This window comes from Amyelois transitella, chromosome 3, assembly GCF_032362555.1.
Source record: "Amyelois transitella isolate CPQ chromosome 3, ilAmyTran1.1, whole genome shotgun sequence".
Classification (NCBI taxonomy): Eukaryota; Metazoa; Arthropoda; class Insecta; order Lepidoptera; family Pyralidae; genus Amyelois; species Amyelois transitella.
Genome location: NC_083506.1, coordinates 7,822,511 through 7,836,806, shown reverse-complemented (window position 1 = coordinate 7,836,806; position 14,296 = coordinate 7,822,511). Strand labels below are relative to the sequence as shown.

The 14,296-nt window shown below is 34.1% G+C and overlaps 1 non-coding gene across 1 annotated transcript; it reads left to right on the top strand.

Moving 5' to 3' along the window:
• Positions 1-9,872: 9,872 nt before the first annotated feature.
• Trnav-cac (transfer RNA valine (anticodon CAC)) lies at positions 9,873-9,945 on the top strand. Its single transcript has one exon. It is a non-coding gene; the product is annotated as a tRNA-Val (tRNA).
• Positions 9,946-14,296: the final 4,351 nt, after the last annotated feature.

Below are 14,296 nucleotides of genomic sequence, written 5' to 3'. Positions count from 1 at the left end.
TATTATGGTTTTTGTTACACTGTAGCAGTTAAATGTATGTAATGTAAAAATATCTAAGTTTAATAATAAATAAAATAAATAAATAAATAAGTATTTTTGTTTGTCTACTAAAACTGCTTTTAAGACATTTGGCAAGAAGATAGTCTAGAGTTTCAGGAGTGACATAAGCGCTTTCAGGAAATCTGAGTAGGTAACGCCCCAGGCAAAAGTCTAGTCCATTATGATTTTATAGTAACAACTTAGACATGTTAAGACAGGCAAAATCGTGACACTTTGGCTATAACGTCCTCGTCATAAATCAACGAAATGAATGTGTATATATGTACTGCCGGAATCCGGCATTGAATTGTAAATTCTATCAATATCCCTACTAAGTTATTTTTATAAAATACATAACAAAACTTTAGGCCAAGTTAAAATATAACTGAAGTAAAAATTATATCCAATATTATTTTATAATAAAAAAAAACTAAATTATAGACTAAAAAAATATATTTAAATTTGATTCCTAATCCTTAACCCCTGGAAAACGCAGGCAAAGTAGTTTAGTTCATGTCTGATTTGTTACATACTACTACTTTGGTGGTGGGAACTCATTGATTGTTGTAATTACAGGTAAAGAACTAATGTCTGTCCAAAAAACCTCCGTCAGATTTGGTCAAGTACAAACATCACTCACTTACAATTTTATTATATGTATAGAAATTAATAGAATAGACATTGTGCATTGTACAAAATCAATATATAAAAATCAATTGACGCGAACATTTATTTCATTGGTACCCACTACATACAATTACCTATTTAATAAAGAATCATTGTTTTCAACGGCTAGTTAAGTTCCGCAGTAAACTGTATTAAATGATTAAACGAAAACAAAGCGAGCGCTCGCTACTGTGACAAATTTTCCAATAATCCTTTAGTACTGCAAAATACTATTCATAAAAAAGCGTTTACTGCTTCGATATAGTGCATTTTTCCGGTCAAAAGACCTGAATGATTAAAATATCGTATGTCAGGTAACACAATAAAAATGGGATGAGGATGTTACGGTATTTTATTTGACTTTTACATGATGTGATTGAGTTATCCGTTTATTTTTTTGTTCGTTCATTCTTTGTAAATAGTGCGGTTTAAGTTTTTTTTTTTTTTTTGCACTCATCATTTTTTGTACAACTTTTGATACAAAACTAAGATGTATGTATATACCAGTACATACACACAGTTGCGACAGAATACGATATTGTTTTCGGGTAAAACATAAGTTTTAATGTTTTTTTAAATTCTTGTTCTATGGGAACATCCCACATAAACCGTTTACGACGATCAACTACTATGACACGCGATGTCTACATTAACTCATAAAAGCATAATTATAGGTAGATAAACTTTGGCTTCTGATTCTACTCATTATAACTCCACATTAAAACATTAAAAATTTTGCTTGCTATCTAAAAAAATATTTTCTAGGACATAGATAGATATATAGATAAAACTTTTTATTGCACCATAAGAGTAAAACATACAAAACAGCACAAAACAGACAGAGATGGTACAAAGGCGGATTTATCGCTAATGCGATCTCTTCCAGTCAACCTTATACCTCATAGTGTCTGAGTTTGACTTGAATATGTGATCACTGTCCTCCCATAACGCGTCCTAGTTCCTAACCGAGGCACTAACGTAAAACGGCACGAAGCGTCCTAGTCCCTAACCGAGGCAATAACGCAGTCTGTTGTCTTTGGTATTTTTTTTCAATCATTTAGGTAAATATCATTGGTCCGCCCAAAACTTCTGTAACAACCAACAGAAAGTCTTTGTCCTTCGTTTTTTATTTTTAAATATACACATAAGCTACTGCACCTGACTCCGCCTATTTTAAATTGAGTTTGAGTTTAAGAAATCCTCATCCTCATCCATCTTATGTCAATTATAGCTCTTTGTTGCGTTTTCACTATGCATTGTCTGTTAGTCACTCATCATCACATTTATCACGTGATAATAGTGTTTCATAAACCCGAAGACCAAATTCTGCTAGATGAAACAGACCGACTTATTGGTGAAATAACTTATGACCGTAGCTTTTGAAGTTATCAATGCTAATTGTTTTTCTTACTGAGCTGATAAAATCCATTACCTCCTAATTCAGCTGCCGTATTTTTTATATCAAATCTAACGCAGTGAGAAGTTATTGGGCAAGCACCACTTATAGCCTACACTTCGCTGTAAACGATCGACGACCACATTAAAACCACTTAGAATAATCTTAACTCGTAATATTAAGATACAAACCCTGAACCGATTTGAAATAAAGTCATTTGTCCCATATAAGTACCCGTTCCCAATAAAAAAGTATCAATAAAGCACAGTGAAAACGTGTCCGGAGTAACCCTCTACGAGTATCATAAATTTTATGTATTGTGGAATTTCAATAGGGCTGGGGCGAGCTGATCCCTGAACGAAGATTTTCCATTAAGTAACCACCTTTATGAATTTGTTAGACACGTTTGATCGATTGGAATAAAAATAGGACATTTCAGGGGAATTCTTACGTAAAAATATCTTTAAAAACTTCTGATTAAAGATTAGATGATAAAACCAGGAGTGGAATATTAATTAAGTGTACTAGTTTTTATAGTGTAAATGACGTTATAGTTATATTGGTTTTACAATAATTTAAAAAATAACTAAAGAAAATTTTTTTTTTATTGTTTAGTGATCAGAGTTACATGCTCTGAAGGTTTAAATGGGCTACGAGTATTTACGATTAAAGATTAAACAGGTGCTATAATATTTTTCTTTTGTCCTTTCAATCACAAAACGAATTAAAATAAGCATCAAACAAAAACTTGCAGCCGAAGCTTGCAGGGAAATTTGAGCCGGTGAATCGTAAAAGGTTTGATGGCGTCATAACGGCGGCTTTCAATTTATGCCGCCAGCGACACCCGCTCGGCTCGCTTAGTTACTGCGGTGCAGAACTAATGAGCTCTCGTGATGGCCGTGAAGCTACTGCAAAGGTTTGAGGCAGATGGAAGGCTCGTTTGAAAATTAAAGACCCTTATATTAAGCTAATAAATATAATAACACACAAACAATGTTAATGTTACTTACTTGGTTAGATAACATGATTAAGTAAAACATTAAGTATGTATACCACACCAATTAATAACACAGTCAAAAGTTAGAAGCTGTATGCGAAAAAAGAATATAACATCGTAATACGTTCACACTGCAGAATTATTATTCAGTACGTTAAATTTTAGACTTATGATAGGAACATGACAGCGCGAGAATCTAGTATTCATTTTATATTCCATCATTATACAACACGGTTCAAGATTTTAGGCGTGTGAGCGAACAGAGACACAAGCTGGGATAACTTCGCATTTATATTATGTGAGCTACTATGGATTTGGATAAAGCAAAAGTAGGTGTAAGAAGCCTCTGCCTTCATCTTTGGAAAAAATATTTGATTTGATGCATGTATGTTCGTAACTAGTTGCCGATAAGGAATTGAAATGTCTTTTTCTCAACCGGTTGCGAAGTTTGGTTGCCATGACGGCCGAAAGGTTATTACTTTCTTTATCTAACAAACCTTTTTTTAAGAGAGGAAACAGTTTCTGAGTACTGATTACTATTGTTCCACGTAAAATCATAAAGAGGATAAACAAAAGAATGTGCTTTACGGTCACAAAAGAAATATGTCCAGCTGCTCCAAAGTTGACCTGTAGGCATAGCACTTATAGAGAAACAAAACAACGAACCTAAATAATCACGTTTAACTGGCAGGGTTATGTAGTACCCGTTTATACATACTTAATATTAAAAATGCATAAGTATGTCTGTCTGCTACGCTTTCACGTCTCTTTTAAACCGTGGCCTGATTTGATGAAATTTTGTATGATTGCATGAATTATATCCTTTTTATACATCCTTTTTCTTTAATTTCGCCCGTACAAAAGCCCCGGGCTAAAGCAATCTGAAGAACACCGTCAACAACCGAAATTTCATCAATTAATGATGCTTTGTTGTCTACCCCGTGACGGATTAAAAAGTGATAAATATGTGTATGTTAAAATAATAAGTATAAGTTTTTACAGTTTACTGAACTGTTTCTAAATATAAATTATTACAACAAGTTTAACCAACTTCCAAAAATGATGTTCAATATTCAACATGTATAACTTCATACAGTTGTTTTATGTTCGTAAAGTTAAGTTATATTTATTTACGAATTTATAGCTCGTTATTTATCAAACATTTACAAATGTTAAACACTTAAGAATTCATTTCATTAAGTAACTAAAATAAAAAAAAATAGTCACTATATTTTACATAATGCACAGCTTCTTTTCTAAAGTTGTCAACCCTAATCACAGAACAGTTGTGAACAAGTGGACATTTTGGTGAACTACAGCAAGTTACTTGTCAGATTTTCAAACAACTTTGAACGGAACCAGACCGCAAATAGTTTACAAATAGGAAATTCTAACTAGACTTTAACATAAAATAGATGTATTGTACATCACCATCACGTCTTCATTTAGCGTGAATATGTAAGAGTAACAGTGACCACAGTATGAAAAATTATTATGGTGTAGCACTACTTTTGATATCGTCAAGGCAACATAGTACACATACATACACAAACTTAGTCTTTTTTTGAAGACGACTAAGGTTCAACAGATACTAAGTCATTGGGGTTTCTACCAAGATAGAACTACTCTTTTTTTATCTTGTGGCAAATGGAGATTAAAGGCGACGACACGTTTTTTAATTTGTTTGAAAAACATTGCCTAAAACTAAATAAGTACTACGAGTACTTATTCGGTTTGTCATGATTGAATTAACATTTGATGAATATCCACCGTACTCTTTTGTTTTTGTTTCTGAATCAAAATTTTAATAGTTTGCAGTATAAGTTAGCTACCGGGGATATCTCGGTTCCCAGTGCTCGCTAAATATTCAGTGTTGTTTTAGGACCAGCGTCAACAAGCTCTGTGCCAAGACGTGGTAATTGCAAATGACCAAATCTGGGCATTGAGGTCTCCGAAACGGCTTTAAAACAATTACAATAATTAATTATGATTAACTGAAGAGCTTGCATGAAGAAAGAAGCTAATGTGGATAGAGTAAGAAGAAAAGAAGTATGCAGAAATCGTGTCAAGTGTATTGTATACTCGTAGATGTAGTATCTACCTACCCCTACGGGGAATAGGTTTGATTTTATATAAGTATGTACGAGTATGTTATTACGGTATTTACTAGTTTGCTAAAATGTCCAACGAATTCTTTTTGTAATCAAATTAAGTAGGTACTATTTTTTTTTATTAGGTATTATTAATTATATGTAAGTCATTAACCAATTTAAATATTTTGCGTTGGTTATCTAGAGTTATCCCAAAAGGTTAATAAAGGACGTCTTGAGACGTTAATATAGTTTAAAAATATATAAAACCTAAGTTTATCAGTTATTATCGTTAATGACCACGTAGCAGGAAGACCCGCTATTTCGCTATAAAGTCCGGCTTACCATTAACAGGTTAAGCAAACTGTATCGGGCTAATCGAATAGACCTCGCCTCCGTAAATACGGTCGCTTTATTGCCGCGCCAGATTTAACAAGCGCCGCGCTGCCGGCAAGACGAGCGAGTTACCATTAGTCTCGTACTAGGGACAATAAATCAATAATCTGTTATTACATATAAACATACATCATTACAGCTTAATAAGTATACATAATTATGTATATTTATAAATTCAATGAATTCATTGAATGTTTATGGCGTCTGAATAAAAAGCGTTCCTCAGGCTCCCTATTCCTGTTTATAGTTATATTTTACGTTTCATTTGTTACATTTTCAGCCATGAACATAGCTTGTTTGATAGCTAAACGCCATTCGACTTCCGCAACCTTGACAGAGGAACATAACCCATTTGAGATCATAGTTCATTCAGTTGCTTGAATATATAGGTATTTCTTACGATGTCATCTCTCAAGAAAAAATCGTGTAGAAACCGGAATCGGCCAACCCACCGGAACCCGGAACCCGGAAGTGGTCACATGCGGTACCCCAGGCTTCTCTTCAAAGAGGTCAGAACGCTCCCGAGAAGAACACTTAGGTATATAAGACGATCTACGTTTCTTAATTTTTTAAATTATATTGACAATCAATTTGAGGCTAATATTTCAGGTATCTTTAATTGTAATTTTTTGCCATCAATCACTTCTTATTTTATATACTTACTGAGTAAGTACTTAAATCATGAAGAATAAAAAAAATGATAAACAACTACAACACAGCATATGAAGACCGTGCAAACCGCATTGCACCTTCTGATATGACAGCGCGCTGGTCAGAGGCCAGTGTTTTATGGAATTTTATGCGTTTGACCAGCCGCTGTCAGTCGTTGCTTTAATTGAAACGCGAATCCACAGACATAGATCTAGCTAGACCTCGCAGGTGCATGTATGAGTATTTCGCGTGCAAAATCGCGTAAAGAACCACCTTCTTTTTTAAACTTTTTCCTTCTGTGCGAAACTGTGTCATAAATTACGTATTTATTATTATGGAATTCTTTTATCGTGCCATATTAAACTGTCTCGGTAAAACTAAAAAAGTTTTTAAGTAATTAAATCAGTAAAAAAAATATTTAATAAAAGGAGGGCTGGGACTTTACAGTATGATTAAGTACTATTAAAAATTCTCTGATACAGCAAAGAATACTTAATACGCTTGGTTTTCACACAGATGGTTGTATCTTACTGGGTATATGTCTGCTCGCGTGTCAACCTTTTGATATACGAGTCCGCCTGCCAACAGCCACAGAGCACTAAACGACCTCTACATGAAGAACCGTCGTGCACTTCTTTACTTCGTGTAAGTTACCGAACAATTTTACGAAATTAATCCCGCATAAACAATTATGGAAGATCAATTTAAAATTGTCGATCGCATCGACCTGTCTCTTTTAGTCCTGTAATTAAGACAAGTTAATTACAATAACTCAAAGTCTAGACAGCTTAACGATTAATTTAAAACAGCAACTGCTATCACCATTTTATTAATTAGCATTTGCCCGCAGCTCCGCCAGCGGTAAATGTTATCTAGTTTTAACTAGTTCGTATGTTGAATTTGCGATAAACTCTCTTACGTAGTACTCCTAAAACCCAAAATAGGCTAAGATTTCAGCTTGCTCACTCAATGGATCAAGATACAGAGATAGCGAACTTCGTAAAGAATGTTTTAGATAGGGATAATGTAGGTGCATGAACATAATTTAAGAGTTTAGGTGGTAATACGTATGTTTTTGCAAAACCTTTCAGTCTTGATGGAATTCTTATTTAAGTAAATTCATCAATTTTATATGTGAATTTAATATGTAAGAAAAGAACATACATACATACAATCACGTCTATATCTCTAGCGGGGTAGACAAAGCCAAAAGTGTGGAAAAGACTGATAGCCCACACTCAGCTGTTTGGCTTGATGATACTCGTACAATTGAGATTCAAATAGTGACAGGTAGCTAGCTCATTGCCTTAAAGAAGAATCCCTAGTTTATAAGCCAATTCCTAAGTCACCTTTTACGAGTCCTATTCTTTTTTGTTTTATTGGTGCGGGGAATCACGCGGCACTATAAAAAAAATAATTTGCAAATAATTATAAACAACATGAATTTTTAAACTTTAACACCACATAACCTACCAAATTCACATATAATAATAATCTCCACGAAGACGTGTGAAATATAAAAACGAAATAAACATAAAATCCTTCCGTTTTTATAACTCGGCAAATAAGTCATTGTCGGGGGTTCAGTGTATTCTTCGCGATATGATTGTGTCGTAAACGCGAGCACTTCTCTCGTACATTTATTGAAACGAAATGTTTTATCGCCATCGATAAGTGTTCGCAATAAAATAGTGAAATTTATGGAGACTAGATTAAGCTTACGGCGAAAAATCATATGTTTTATTGGCAAATGTAGGTACAAGATAAATTACATGCTTTTTTAAAAGTACGGTTAAAAGCTACATTTTCTTATGTCAGCCTTCACTCGCAGATACACAAACTTTCAATGACACGATTCAATAAAATCTCGCAAAACTACATACGCGCTACGGAAATACGATTATCCTTTAAGAAAATATCATACATATTCCATTACGATTTAACTTGAAGCAAACGACAGAAAGAAGATAAATTCTTCCATTTGCTAACAGAAGTTTAGTTCTTACTTCCAGACACAAAACAAGGTAAATACGGAGATAACGCTACACAAAATGATTTTAACAACGTAGATGGTGTGCTACACTGACTATAAATACATAGATAGCTTCATACAGACAAACAATAATTTATATGTAATGTGCGTAATATTTATTTTTCATATTCCATTCTTAAGTGATCTATGATCATTTGGTGGAAAATGGAGGAATGATTGAGTAACCCGACCTCGTTAAAAACCTAAAAATATATCAATGTTAAGTTTTATGAAATACCAACTATTAACATTTCCGCATATTTTTTATATTAATTATTTAGGCCGCTTTGTAATTCCTGTTTCTTTATTTGTGGATCTTTAAAAACGTGTCACAATCAATAAGATATACAATACAATAAGTTAGTATGAATATCATACAAAATGTACACATAAAAGTTAAACGAAACAAATAAGTGTGGTTTCTATACTGACTTGGTAGCGAAGAAAGCACATAATTAAGTAAAAGTCAGTCATGGGAAAGTCTAATAAACTTAGGATTATTGTTTAATCGATGGGATCCCAACCCGTTGGATCGGTTTACCTCGTACGGGATAAAGATGTATTAAATATTCTATAAGTATGTATTGTACCAGGTATAGCCAGGGTTACCATTATGTTTACCTACATATATCTTTCTGGGTGTGTGCTTGATATCTGTATTCGCAGTGTTTTTCGATTCGGGTTTTCATAAAATTAATATCTGGTGCGGCGTGCAGGTAAACGGAACTTCAGCGGGAACTTTCTGGAGACATGCAACTAGAAAATTTAATATTCCCGTGGCACAGTGACGTAACATCGTGCCATATATAGTCTATTTGCTCTTATATCGCTACGTGCAAAGCAATATCGTGGAGCGGTTTTAATATTTTGTTTTACCTGTTCAAATTTATAGAAAAGCAAACATAAATTCCAGAAATTTGTTAAACCTTAATGTATGTACATTTTAAGTATAGAATTTTGTTAATTAAGTCTTGTTACACATTAACAATAAATTACACGTAAAGAAAAGCACAAACACTATAAGGGACCGGTAAGTAGGTACTATATACTTTGTGAAAAAATACTGCCAATAACACCAAGTCAGCAGTAAGATGGATAAGCTGCTTTTAAATACTTTGTAACAATTACCGTTAGATGCATTGAGCTAGATACTCCCCTCACTATTTCACTATAATCCATATTCAAATTAATATTACAAACGCGAAGGTAAGTATGTTTGTAAACTCTTCACGCGTTTTCTATTGAACCAATCTTCTTGAAATTGATATATATAATCAAGAGTCAAGAGAAGAACACGGGGTACTTTTCATCGCGGTAGTAATTATAGTCCCCTTAGGATTTGTGATAAACTTGTCTTCTTTTGTAGGTGGCTTTAAATGCGCTCCAGGTAAAACTACTGTTCTCTAAGAATAATTGCAATAAACTATTTACCAAATCGTTACTAAACTACGTGTGCTTATCATGTTTGTGACTCCGATTACCGCCCGTAATAACATTTTATTGGACAATAAATTAGTAATTAGATGTGATATAAATGTATGTGTATAGCATGCATGGAAATGACACATTTTATACTTGTTAGAATATTTCACCCTATGCCGTAATGTTTCCGTAGTGTAGTGGTTATCACGTGTGCTTCACACGCACAAGGACCCCGGTTCGATCCCGGGCGGAAACAAATTGTTTTTATTTTTTTATCTTTTTTAAACACTACATACTTATTTTTGTACTATTTTTAGGTTAGCATGTCTATGAAACAGTTTTCGATTTTGGTATGAGTGCACATAAATAAACTTTTACATTTACTTAATTAACCTAGACATTTTTACTTGACTACTAGATACCTTTTGTGAATTACTTAGTGCACTATCTCATAATACTCGTAATAACTGTAAATGAGTAAGTCAGTTTTAATTAAGCGTTTCAGTATTCTCTCTAGATATTATGAGCAAAATAATTACAAAGTCAGCAACATCTTAAGGTAAGTAATGTCTTGCTCTGAGGCGCAATTAAGCAAATCAAAATATTACAGCAAATGGCTTCGGTAGCCACAAGATCCCGCATACATAGGGTTGTAAATATTAACTTATATTTATGTTAGAGCATTACATAGATTTAAGAGGACAACATTGCTAGGTACACTTTTTCAAGGATTTTAACTACAAGAAAGTGTAAAGAGTATAAGTACTTGCTAAAGCAAAAAACTAAACCGCGATAAGGCGTCTTATATTTGACCTCGAATACCGAACTAGTTGCATTTCAAGTTTGATAAAATATCTTTGTCTTTACGGCAACTAGGAAAATGCAAAAACTTAATATAAATTCACTAGTTTTATGTGGATCTTGGTCTCGCTAACCGTGTAGTTCCCGCCCTCCAGACACTTTATAATAGAATCGATCGGGGGATATACTAGGTTGTAAAAAGCGACTACTGTCTGACCTTCGCAACCTTTGCAAGATAATCTATCCCTTATTAATTCATGGTTATGTATTTACTCTGTCTACCCCCGAATGGTATGACATCGTACGTGAATAGATATAATGTATATTTCATCGGCAACCCTAGTACTTAGCGCGTATCAACGTCTTTGCGGTCAGCCGGCCCCGCCCTTCAAGTAATTGCCGCCTTCTTGTTTACTTACCCTGCCCATTAAAACATTCAAGAAGAACAACTGTTATTCTTGACTTAACTATAAATTTCCGTTTGATTCTACTACATTTATCAAAAATAAAGAAATAAATCAAAGTCAAGCAAAATACTTAAAAACTGGTGATTAAGGTGATAAGCTCAACTGATTTTTTTCAATTCCATGATTTAAGCCATCCAGTGGAGACTTATTGGGTCTGTCCTACCAACTTATTGGCTCTGTCCCCGTCAGGAATTGAGTTGTTATAATGTGAACACAGTCAATAGTCTTAAATAACTGCTGGAATAATAGTTATCTATAAGTGTAAAACACATTTATAATGGTCACTGACTAAAATTAGTAAGTACCAGAGTAAGAATACTAAACAAGGTTAGTTACTACTAACTTTAAGATCGGCAACGTACTAAGGTGCTGAGGAGAATACATATTCTAAAGATACTTTCAAATTGAATGTAACCTTTCATGAAGTACCTAAAATTCAGGGTGTTTTACGCCTCTCTGCCTTTAAAAAGTACCTACTTGCGTTTAAGTCTTTTCAAAAGATTTTAGTAAGAATCCCTAAAAGGAAAAATTATTTATTACTTTTAAAACAATGAAGATTATATTATACCAGATAATACCTAGGAGTATCTACATATATATACCGATTTATTACTTCATTCATAGTGACAATAGAGAAATGCACTTGTCAATCGAATTATGTTTTACGAATTAGGTAGGTATATGAAGTAGGTATTTCAATGAAGTGAATATAAGAATATTCGTCGGCACCTTTCGATGTTCTTCATTTTCATCAGAATAAAATTGCAACAATTACGCTTTCACCAAAGTCATAACATAATGACAATAGTGGGTCGTCACATTATATGGAATATTTGCAATCAGTAGGTATTGTAATGCTATGAGTACAATATAATGTGGCAAACTTTGTGCTTCGATACTAACCTTTGAGTGCCGCTTCGATTATGTCGATATTCTTCAACGTTAACAATACCGGCGCGACGATCATACGCAATAAAAAGGATTCATCTCTACTCTTTTCCGTTAAAAATATTGCATATGTGCGCACACGCATCGGCGAGCATATCAACGTGCGCGAACTTTCCACAAACACGGTGGCATCGCTGAAACGGAGCGACTTAGCTTTCCCGAATTTAACCACTACACCAATATCATTCAAATCTCCTTTTAATACTCTTCTTATATTCACTTTATATACACTAGTATAATTTTTAGATTTTACACTATACACTTTTCCAGTGAAAACATATTTAGAAAGTAGAGTTGCACGTTTAATTAACACTTTGTCATACACTGCGTTATTACATGTTTCGCGCAGGATTCTGTTCACTTTCATATTTTGCGAATAAACTTTTACTGTAAATGCTATAAATGAAAGAATTATTATCAAAAATAAGAGCCTCATGTTGGACGAGTTTCGCAAAATCAAATTATGAACTATTAAAGGCGCGCGCGCAAGCGCTGAGCGCGCTTAGCTGTGGCAGTACTGCCTCACCCACTCGCTCCCGATCGTTCACCTACCCTACATATTTACATACTGATTGGTCCCGCGTAAACAACACCACGCATCTTGTAACAGGACACGTGGCTGGGACAAAAAGAAGCACAATATACCTACATTAAAATTCTACAGTTTTGTCATTGGAATCTGTACATTGGTATTAACCTACTTAACGCTGACTATAAACCAGGCATCAAGTACTTTTCAATTTCGTGACAATATTTTTAAAACGTTAAAAGCTATCAAAGCTTCATCAAGTTAACAATAGCTAATTTTCTCTGCTTTCATTGGTCAACACATCTTAAGACTATTCTTCTATACTTTCACCATTGTATCCACCTAGTGATTGGATGAGACGGCTATCGTGACACTTGATCTTGATTTGTCGCGCACAAATGGTACTAATTCTTTCCTGCTCTCCATGTCTTTACGTCTTTAGAGAAAGCTAGTTTATTACCTGAATGTCTAAGTATACAAAATTTAACTTTAGCACTTACCACTATTCTCCGTACTGTACTTTGATTATCGAACTAATATTTTCTTGTCGTATTCTGGCTCTCATTTCTTTTCAAAAAACACCAAAATAAACCACGCATATAGAAACAATAAATCAACATCATATTTAATTTCTGCAATTTACCTGGTATTGCAGAAAACGTACTACTAGATAGCCTCACATATGACAAAATTACTGTTGACCACATAGCCATGTCCATCTATAATGTATTACAACCGTCATCAAATTGAAATCCATGATTGCGCGGCGGTAAATATGCGTGCTGCAGAAGCACAAAGAGATGATAAACTATCATTAAACTATCAGCTAACGGAGAACTTAATTCGCCAATCACGAATATATAGACCAAAATAATGAATAACTCAGTAAACGTTCCTTTTTCAGAGCGTTCAAAGTTTATCGATAAACAAAGTTTTTGTCACTCGACCAGACGTAGTGCTGGAATGATTATAGCAAAGCGAGACGTCATCAAAAATCAATTTGTTTCTTGCTCCTCGTGGCGAATATCTCCGGGAATATAATTTGTAAAAGTCAATTACGGGCGATTTGCGTAACTAGGCCGTCGGAATCTGCTATCAATCAGTTTCGAGATTTCAGAGCTCTTGCCGGGAAGCCCCGGATCAGACACATTAATGAGGGAACTAATTCTAAGCTACTTAGAGTTGGGCCGTTGTAATCGGTCTTTTTGTTTTGTTTTTGCTAGCGAGTAATTGCAAGAAATAAATGTTCTTGCTTGGATAAGCAATTATAAGTAGGTATTAGATAACTACTGCATGAATACTATGTGAAGAATTTTTTACAAACGGAATTAATGGAATTAGGTACCTACTACTAAGATATCTCTTACTGTTGTTGAACGAGTCAGAGTTACACACTTATATTGTTCATACTCAACGTTGTCAATATTGTGATAATTAACTTTACTTAAGGGCTATAGTGCAATTCAACCTAAGTGATAGTTTCACAAAAATGTGCCATAAAGTGTTACATAAATATTACTTACCTATAAGCAAACACATAAAAAAATTACACAAAATTAATTCGGTGCAAACTCAGGGGTCACAAAATTAAAATTCATGCCTACAAAGGCGCTCTAGTGGAGTTGCAATTAATATGAAAATCTCTGGACAATATTTATGACACTGACACAGGCGAAATTATTGCAGAGCTTAATATTTACTGACGGCCCGTATTTTACACGTCGAGGGGATTACGCGCAAAATATAAACGTAAGCTGCGTTATCCCAGTTTAATGGCCGCTATTTTGACACCTGATCGTTGCGGAATGGTCATATCGGAAATGCAGCAATAGTTACGATAATAATTCCGGGTCATATTTTAC